The sequence below is a fragment of the Mastomys coucha genome, unplaced genomic scaffold (genome assembly GCF_008632895.1).
Source record: "Mastomys coucha isolate ucsf_1 unplaced genomic scaffold, UCSF_Mcou_1 pScaffold21, whole genome shotgun sequence".
Taxonomy (NCBI): Eukaryota; Metazoa; Chordata; class Mammalia; order Rodentia; family Muridae; genus Mastomys; species Mastomys coucha.
In genome coordinates, this window is record NW_022196904.1 from 59,533,853 (window position 1) to 59,544,893 (window position 11,041).

The following is an 11,041-nucleotide window of genomic DNA, read 5'->3' on the forward strand; positions in this document are numbered from 1 at the left end:
GAGAGAGAGAGAGAAAGAGAGAGAGAGAGAGAGAGAGCGAGTGAAAGAGAGAGAGAGAACTTAATAAGTATTGTTATGTTAACACAATCCACTAATGGTGATTTTTTTTACATACATTTTAGAATAGAAATTTCAGTTTCACAGAGCTAGGGACTTAACATAGTTACACATGCCTTCTGAAGACCACTCTATCTCCTGCTCAGATTTTCATCCCCGTCATTTTCCTCAAGGTCTCTTTCAATTGCTGGCAATGCTACCAACTACTACCAGCCTAATGAGACAGCTTTGCCCTTGTAATATATGTCATACAAGCAGTACAACATGAAGAATACACTTGGAAGTGTTCCATTTCTGGGGTTATGTAAATATGGAAACCCACAATTTTGTTCTTCAAAAAGTAATAAATAAATAGTGTGTGTGTGTGTGTGTGTGTGCGTGTGTGTAAAGCCAAAATATATTTAGCTGCAGACACACAGCACATAGGACTCTAACAATTACTTGCAGAGTAAATACATGAACAGTTCTCAACATTCTTGATTGAATGTTGTGCATCTTCTTTAATTTGCTCACTCAGCTTAATAGGGGAGACTTTGGTTAGGTCATTAATGATGCCAACACATCTAAGGACCAAGTTCTTTGAAGTCACTTAGCCACCCTGGTGCACACTGGTGGTAGTGCCTTTGGTCCCTATGCAGCCAGTTCATTATTAAGCTTATTAGTTCATCAGCAATTAATTTAATTATCAGGGTTATTAATATATTTGGATTCTTACAGCTATTAATACAACCAAACCATTTTCATTCCTATTCATTTAAAATGGGTTAATGAGTTAGAAGATAAGTAACAAATTATTTTTTGATCTTCATAACACAAGCAGACTCAGATGACTTGTGAGGAGAGAATCTATACAAAGGAAGAGAAGTCATGCTCGGGCATGGGCTTTCATCAAAGCAGGGCTAGATCTTTGTAGCAAAGTTGGAAACATCTAGAAGGAGATTAGGTATAATGCATAGCTGTACACAGTTTATTATGACTTTGAAATTTCATCACACGTTTAGTACATCAACTGCTGGGGAAAGCCACTTGTGCTAATTTTATTCTCATGGTTGTGGATGACATGAGAGGGTAAAAAGCAAATTATCTTAGAACCTTTGGGCACTTGTTGTTGTTTGTATTTTTCCTAAAATTATGGTGACAAAAAAGCCCAAATGTTACACTTCAACTGAGAATTAACATGCATTTTTCAGCAAGAACAAAAAAAAGGTATAAATTATGTCTGATTGAACAAACACAACTCCACTGTTGAACAGCCAGTCAATGGAGAGGGCAGGGAAAGGCAATGGAGCAAGGTAATGTGTAATCTCCCCAGTCAATGGGCTGTGGGCAGGCCTGGGCGGCCCATTGCTGGAGGTGTCAGGGAGATAAATAGCAGAGTGTCCTCCTCAAAAATATGATTAATACCCTCCTCGGTCCACTGCTGAAGATGTAGTGGGTGCAGCTGGTCTGGACAGCAGTTGCATAGAGGGAAAATCCAGGACGATGGCAACAGAGCAGAGAGGGCAAAGAGGAGGACACATAGCCACCAGAGAAGGACTGCTGAAGCCTGACGCTTGGGGAGGGCTCCACAATGACCAGAAGTCTTCTTATGCTGCAGCTTAACTAACACTTAGGAGCCTCTCATGCACATGCACCTGAGCCTCAGAGGCCATGACCTTGACTGGAAAAGATAAGCAGAAGTTGCATTTTTTTGTGGAATATAGATGCCACCCCGGAAACAGTGAGTGATCTTGAAAAATCATGCTATTTATGGGGTGACTACTTATGTGACTAGCACACTCCCTTCAAACTTTATTTAATCCTCACTGATCACTGTGTGGTAATCGGGTTAATTTCTGCTTCTTTGCATGAGGAAGGTGAGGTCCAGAATATGAGGCTCAGGACTCCAGGCTTATAACTATTCTTTCTTTTCATCAAACTAGTCAGTCATTCCAGAGGTAGAGAAAAATTCCTAGGACAAAATTCATTTTGACTTTCTTTGGGTTCTTCCCATCATTCTTTCTGCCTGAGTTTTCAAAGAATTTGGTCATCCCTTCCACCCCATTTTTCTTTTTTGGGGGGGTTATTACATATATTTTATTTAAATGTCATATGATATCTCCTTTCCCAGTTTTCCCTCCAAAAAGAAGAAAAAACGAAAACAAATAAACAAAAACACCCTCTTCCCTCCCCACTCCCCCTGCTTACCAACCCATCCTCTCCCGCTTCCTGGCCCTGGCATTCCCCTACGCTGGGGCATATAATTCCATCAAAAATAACCTTTCAAGTATTCCCAGCTTAGTATTCTGTTATGCAAACAATGCCAATATGTTATGAAAACAATGGCTACCAATGCATGTGTTCCCCACTTCACTGGTAGAATGTAGACAAAACTGATATTTTGGGGCAATAGAATTGTTAAATTCTCTTTATCAGGTATCAGTCATCTTGACTGTTTAAGGTACTGAAATGTTGATAGTGCAAGTTCAAATGTGGCTGGTATCAAAGGGAGCCAGGATATTGACCGAAAAATAGAAGAGAGTACAAGAAATCTACTTTTACCCACAACTATTATCTCCCTGCACATTGTTTTTAAATGCAGTGAACTTATGCAGATATTTATAAAATTTGGCCTAACACTAAGATTCTCAAACTGAAACAAAATTGAAAAAGAAAGTTCAAGTTCTCTATAATAAGACCTGTTATAAGTTACTCTCCACAAACATATGATGAATTTCTAAACAATAATTTCAATAACAGAGATTTGAGGCAGAATGTTATCACATGAAGCTCATATTTGAATCTCATAGATGGTGGTCATGGTAACTTGCTTTTAAGCAAATTGAAAGAGGGTGGAGGGGAGTCCTCACTTCATCATCCCAAAGATTCGGTGATCTGACCTCAAAAATCAAGGTTAGACTGATATATTTCTTGTGTTTAAAAGTATATACTTCTCATAATCTCTCCAAGGTGCTCAGTGGAATTTATTTCTCATTGTGATCTCTGATCAGATCTTTTCCACTGTTAAGCTTCTATGTGAACATGAAACCCAGAACCCTGCTAAAAGATTATGTTCTTATTGGTAGTTCTGGTATAGAATCTGGAAGTTTACATTTACAACAGACTTTTAGAGGAAGGTTGTGATGTCACTGATCCAGAAGTGACATGGCCTTTCTATTATATATATTAGGTAGTGATGTTAACCAAAACATGAGTTGTGGGAGATGCAGCCAAGATTGGAACTCAGAAATGCTTGACCATAACACACATACTTCCATTGTACCAGTACTTTTCCAAAGAGGCTATGCCTTTCAGCCTTAAAAGCTTTAAGATTTCTTCTGAGGAAGTAGAAAATATAAAATTGGGAGCTAAATTTCTGGAGCCACAACTTATATCTCAGGCAGAGTGATCTAACCATAAATTCTCCAGAATCTCTTAATGCTAGTGTATCCTTATGACATTTGATGCTATGGTAAAATCTTTGAGGAACTTCTCAGTATAATTTGTTTAAATGAAATACATGGCTGAGTATAGCATCACAAGATCGAACCAATTAACTACAGTCACAGATTTTCTAAAAGGCAGAGTCTAGGGGCTAGGAACTTTCACAGCAACACAACAGCTAGGAACCGTAAAGGTCTTCTTAAACACTTTACTCAATCAAAGTAGCTTTAATAATACACTCTTTCCAGAGGATGATTAAGTCAAACATCAGACTCAACCTGTTTCGACATATCATTGAGATCAAGTCTCCTTTTGAGCTCTGGCAGATTCATACTAAATGGCCATTGGCCCAAATCTCACATCCTCATCTTGCATTCACAAAGTGAACAGCCAATAGAGGTGATAGTAGATAAAGAATCATTCTACAAGGGCTGATTTATTCTTTCATTTTGTGTTTTTATGGTTCAGGTTTTCCTGCTTGGTCTAGAAGTCCACCAACTGGATGTATATTTCAACATGCATCCCTATATAACTAGATGTATATTTAAATATAGCCTCCTATTGGCTAGCTAGAAATACAATCTTCAGATATTGTCAACCCTTCTTTATTACCATGTAGGCATTGGTAAATACATATATAGTAATATGTAGAAAATCATATATGTTTGTGTATTTGTGTAAATAGAATTACGTTCTTAGCTGTCGTCTTAACAATGAATAAAGTAAATAAAGAGGCAGTTCCAATTTTAACTTAGTTTGGGGCATATTATAAGACAGATTGATTTCTTGAAAATTCATAATATTTGAAGACTAAATAATTAAGGTTCTCCACTTGTTTAGCCTGATATTTGACTGTTATATGCATTTGCCCCAATGGGTGTTGTCTCAGCTTCAATTTCAATTTGTGACTGTGATTACAAACAAAGACTAAACAGAAACAAAAACAAACCTAACACAAACAAGTTAGGAGAGATAGATTTTATTTGACTCCCAGTTTCAGGATAGAGTTTGTCATTGCAGGGAAGGGATAGTGATACTTGAAGCAGCTCCTCCCTTTCCATCTATATTTGACAGTAGAGATCAATATGAATGCATGCATGCTGCTTTCTCTTCAGCTTGCTCTTGCACTCTATAGAATCTCAGATTGCATTGCTCAGGAAATGGTCCCATCACTATCAAAAAGGGTCTTCTGGCATCAACCAACCCAGCCTAGATAACCTCTCACAGAAATTCTCAGAGGTATTTTTTTCTTTTTTATTGGATATTTTATGTATTTATATTTCAAATGTTATCCCCTTTCTCGGATTCCTCTCTCCTCCCATTGATGCATGACAAGGCCATCCTCGGCTACATATGCATCTGAAGCCATGTGTACTCCTTTGTTGATGGTTTAGTCCCTGGGAGCTCTGGACGGGGCTTGGTTAGTTGATATTGTTGTTCTTCCTATGAGGTTACAAACCACTTCAACTCCTTCAGTCCTTTCTCTAACTCCTCTATTGGGGACCCTGCCCTCAGTCCAATGGTTGGCTGTGACCATCTACCTTTGTATTTGTAAGGCTATGGCAGGGCCTCTCAGGAGACAGCTGTATCAGGCTCCTTTCAGCATGCACTTCTTGGCATCCACAATAGTGTCTGGGTTTGGTAACTGTTTTTGAAATGAATCCCTAGGTGGGACAGTCTCTGGATGGCCTGTCCTTCAATCTCTGCTCTATACTGTATCTCCATATTTGCTCTGGTATTTTGTTCTCCTTCTAAGAAGGACCAAAGTACCCACACTTTGGTCTTCTTTCTTCTTGAGATTCATGTGGTCTAGCTAAGCAATTCCTTTGAGTGTGCCAGGAGGCATGGCTTCTAGAGAATTCTACATAGACAGTTAGTATTCATCATGATATGTGCATATGAATACCCACAGAAGAGCAAACTGTTGAGCATTGAGCATTTCCTAAGCATTGTGGCTCAGGTATTTCTGTCTACTTTCAGCTTAGGTTAATAGGTATGGTTAGCAGAAAATCTTGAGCTTGGTTCGGTAATCCACAATTGTTTCAAACACTGTTGTCCCAAAGCATCACATTCATAGGAATGTAACATAAAGTATGTCTTTCCATTTCCTTTTGGTGGACTCTTCCCACAGGAAATGCATTTCTTATCAGTTGTTCCCTTTCACCAAGAATATTAAGAGGAAAAATTATTAAGAAAATGGTGAAATATATGAATTCATGTACATTAAAGTTTTGTATACATGAAAAACCAAAAGCTTTTTACATAAGTAAATGAAATCCACATTCTGAAGAATATGAAGAGTGAGTTGTTATGTCATATGTATAAAATATTTTTATGATATGTGAAATTTATTTAAAATTATTAAATTTTTCATTAAATGAAATCATGAATTTCTCAGTGGACTCATCATTAACTTAGCCTTTTTTTTCCTGAAAACTATAAATAACACACTGATGACATACAGCTGGTACAAAGAGTGATAAATTGGTTATCACTGGCTATCAAGAGCACAGCACTACCTACACAACTGTTGATGGTGTATATGAATGTGCATTTTTAGGTTGTGTGTGTGTATATGTGTGTGCTTTGTTATTTTATGATGAACCAAAATAGCCCATAATAGTGATAATGGGACAATGATTCTATGTAAATGTGATTTTGATGTTTTCTCAGAATTTTTGCATAATCAAAAGAATGTAGAAAGGTTTGAGCTTTTACAAGAAAAACGATTTGAGTTTAACAACCATAAAAAAATAGCCTACTTGACTTAAACAAATCTCATTTCCTTGATTCACTATCTCAGTAGACCCCTCACAGTGAAGTGGGTTCTGAAATAGATTTAATATTATATTGTAGAACTCTGGATGGGAAGTCAATATTTAGAGGTGCCCCTTTAGTCTTATGGAGATATTTCACTTGAAATTGAAACTAAAGAGACTAAAACAAAACAAAATAAACAAACAATTACAAAGTAGAAAGTCTGATATCATCCTCCATCCTCTCCTCCTGAATTCATAATTCCTTCTTAGGCAAAAGAGTAAATAAATCCACGGACTTGGGACCCCATGCAAATACAAGATGCTTTCAAAGGCCCTGGTTAATGAGGAATCTTTTAAATGTCACATCTACAGTGCAAATTAACCAATATTGCATAGGAAAATCCCTCACAAGAACTCTGGTCAATGGTTTATGACAAAAAAATTAATGCTTTCTGTCAAGAAGAAGGGTTAAGTTTAGTATTAATCATAAATTGACCTTTAATTGCCAAACAAAAGCACTTTGTTATTTCACTACAATCCCGAACTCACCCTGAGCATTGGAAAAAAGTCATAATTTGCTTAGTATAAATATATTAAAGTATTAAGCCCACTCTGCCACTCAATTAGTAAACATGTCAAGGGGTGGGTGAGTTATTCATGGTTCAGAGGGCCAGCCCCTTTTTTGCAGGGAACTTTTTTCACTCTAATGAAATGATGGATAATCTGGAAGTAGGTGCTTTAAGAAGATATTAATCATTCTCTGTGCTAATGTTAATCATCCGTTCCATCATCTCCAGATGCCATGGATCACCTTCCTCTGAGACAAAGGGCATCTAAGCCTGAGAGTCCTTTTGATCACCTTTCTACAGGGACCAACACGTGCAGCTGACAGGAAGATAGCTCCAGATTCTAGGGCATCCTTAAGGTAAAAATGGCAGGTGCATTATAAAACTCTTTTCATGGAGTGCTGAGAAACACAGGCTGGGGTCTTTATAGGGTCCTAATTATTTACACGATTGTTATTGTTGTTTCTGCAATGGATGGCACAGACCTAAACTAGAGAATAAACACAGGTAGGACACAGAAACCCATGAAGGGAAAGATGTTATGTGGGCATGTGTAGAAAACTACCTTTCTAGTCTAATCTTACAAAATGTTAGATTTTTTTGGAGGCACTTTAATTCTTGAAATGTCTCTGATGACTCCTTCAGTTCATCAAATATAGTGCCTCCAGAGAGACTTCTGTTCAATTGAACACTTTTCATTGGCCAGTGGTCTTTGTTTAGAGTGGAAAGAGATGTTGAGTAAAATCTGAGGACAGTGTTTGGAGATTAAAAGTGTACTTAACACTGATCATCAGTTCTGCCAGCTTCAGAGACCCTACTGCCTGAAGAAAATTTGAAATGATTACACATCCCAAGTGGATGTTAAATTGCCTCTGAATGTTATTCCTGGGAAGAATGAGTAACATTCCCATTATTACCATTCTATATGTGAAACTATTAGGAATCCCAGAGTTAAGTAACATTTTTATAAGTATGAGGAGCTATTCTCTAAAATCTAAGTCTGCAAATAGTGAGATCTAGGAATGAAGTAATTACTAATGAGGTCAAGTGACCTGTGCATGTGGACAATTCATATGGTATGTCAGAGTACTTGAACCTGCTCATGAATATTGAATAATATTATTGCATGTGAATACCACAAAGAGCCAGAGGCTCATCGCTGACAGGCCAGAGAATAGTGGTTATTTTTTTCTCTCAAATGTGGACCAACAGTCACTCTGCCAGATGGGTTGGTGTTTCTTTAAATATATAAATATATAAATAAATGTACACATTTAAATTTATATGTAAATTCCTTCTTTTCTCTGTTTGTTTCTTTCTTTGTTCCTTGCTCCTTTCTTTGTTCCTTCCTCTCTCTCTCTCTCTCTCTCTCTCTCTCTCTCTTTCTTTTTTTCTTTCTTTCATCCCAACCACAATTTCCCCTTTCTCCTCTCCCCGTCTCTCTCCTCCACCTCACCACTGACCCTCCCCCATCCACTCCTCCTTCCATTCTCTTCAAAAAAGGGCAGGTCTTCCATAGATTAATACCTATGTAGCTTTTGTTAGGGGCACTTTAATCCTTGGTCAACTGTGGTATATCAAGTTACAGCAACACTAGGAATCTCCCCTTTTATTGAGGCTGCCCAGTAACCTCAATACTCCTATCAGGCAGACCAGAAGGTAGAAAGGGTCCCTAAAGCAGACAAAGAGACAGAGACAGCACTTGATTTCACTTTTAGGGATCCCACAAGAAGAACAAGCCACACAACTGAAACATGTAGGCAGAAGGCCTAGTTCAGTCCTATGCAGGCTCCTTGGTTTTCAGTTCAGTGTATGTGAGCTCCTATGAGCCCAGATTTGTTGATTATTTGGGTTTTCTTTTGGTATTCATGACCCTCCTGACCTCTATAATTCTTCCCTCCATTTTCTACAGGATTCTCTGAGCTCTAATATTTGGCTATGGGTTCCTGCATCTGTTCATACCATTGCTAGGTGAAGCCTTTGTGGTGACAATTGAGCTAGGCACAAATCTATGAGTTTAACATAATAGGAATAATTTTCTATTCTAGGTCTCTGGGCTATCCAATCTCTGGGTCTCCACCCTTGAGGTAGTTGGAAGGGAAGGCATGGATCTCAAACAGGACCAGTCATTGCTTAAACACTTCAACAATATCTCAACTAGCTTTACCCCAGCACATCTTATAGGCAAGAAAGCTTGTAGATCAAAAGTTTGGTAGCTGAATTGGGGTCCTAATCCCTTCAATGGAAGTCTTGCCTGATTAGTGTAGATGACCAGTTCAGGTTCTATATCTGGCATTGCTAGGGTCACCGTCATAGACTCCTGGAGTTTCCACTGTCCTTGGTTTCTACCTTATCTCAGAGATGCTCCCTAAATCCAGTTGTCTTTCCCAGCTCCCAGTTGTCTCCCTCCTTCCCTCCATCCCTCCTCCTCTCCCCACTTCCTCACCCCACCCCACTCCTCTCTCTCTCCATCCTTACACTATTAATAGAAATCTGTTTATATGGGTACATTTATAATGTACTTACTAGGTTCCTAACTCTTTCCTTCCTGCCTCTACTTTTGGGCTACATATCCTGTAATAGATTCATTGGGGGAGTTTAAATTTCCTTATCTTGGTCCCTGACATTATTATTTAATAATGTCTTCTTTCTCATGACCTAGATCAAATACATTTCTTACCATCTCATCATGTTTTGCTTCAAGTTCTTCCTTGTCCTTGTCTATTGTCTCACACCTCTGTCACTGATGTGCTTTGTATACAATACAAAGAATAAAATGTCAGTACATGTGGTACTAAATATAATGTACTTTTCTGGGCCATTAAAGCAAATAACTTATCAGCATCTTGAGATGTAAAAATGGGCTCAGAAATATTTACTAATGTCCTACTCTTCTTGTTCACTTATCATGTACTGCAAAGCATCCCCACTCTTCTCAAGGAGTAGCCTTTGAGTCACCAGAAGCATCCTCAATGGACCCCTGTCACTGTGCTCTAACAAGTGTTATTCACTCTTCTCCCTATTTTCCATTCTAAAAACTGAAGTTTTCCTTTATTCTCTTTTAAAAATTTCTAGGATTCCATTTAGTTTGATGTTTGTTTTATCCTCCAGAAGTGTGTTTCTCTACGAATGTGTCTTTGTTCAAGGTTCTTCTGCTCTAAGATAAAAGGGATTATCTTTTAAAAATTAAAGTTTTAGTGTCTTCTTCCCCTGGTTTTCAGGTGTGCACCAGATCCACTGTTTTTATATTATAGCTTTTAGGCTAATATTTTATAGAAATTCTGAGTGTTCCAGTGAGTGCCTGTGACTCTTATTCTTTCCCTTTGGGCTCATTTCCTTCTGTTGAACTGTCTTGTCCAGTTTTGATGAGATACTTTTGTTTTATCTTCATGTATTATATTGTGATATATTTTAGAAAACAAGTGAAATGAATGAGTGAATGAATGAATGAATGTAAAACTAGCCATTAGGGTAAAGGTTAAAAACTAAACTGTCATGTATATACTTGCTGTGAGAGGGAAGACCAGCTTTCACCAATGGAATAACTCTGAATATATCAAACACTCAGGGAAGGGCTCATATTCAGGAGTAACTGACAAACATAAAAGGGACTTCGAAGTATTTTAGTTGTATGTTGGTGTGTTTTCGTTTGCTTATGTTTCAAGAAAAAAAATTAACTCAGGATATTGAAGCATGCCTTTAGTCTCAGTGCTTTGGGGGCAAGGTGGACCTCTGAGTTTGAAGCCAGTCTAGTCTATATAGTGAGTTCGAGGTTGGCTAGAGTGAAACACAGACACCCTGTCTCAAAAACAAGCATATCATCTTCTCCATGATATCAGTTTTTGATCATCTGTAATCTTATAATTTACCTAGCCAGATATTCAGAATCAGTGTTCTTCAATATAAACCATCACAGTCTCATATGGCTAGATCTGTAGCTTTTTCACCATATATTAATATGAAAGCCATATGGATTTGGATCTTATCCTAACTGGTGGTATAACACCCTCTAAAGGTGCTGGGCAGCCACAATGAGCTGAACCACTTATTTATACACAAGATCAGTTTGGGAGTTCACCAAGCCTGTACTATATTACTATTATTAATTTTTTTTTATGCATGTATTATATAATATAAATTATATTTTAACATAATATCTATTATACTTTTAAATAATAGAATATATTATTTAATATATATTTTACTATATCATTAAAATAATAAAATAGTAGATAA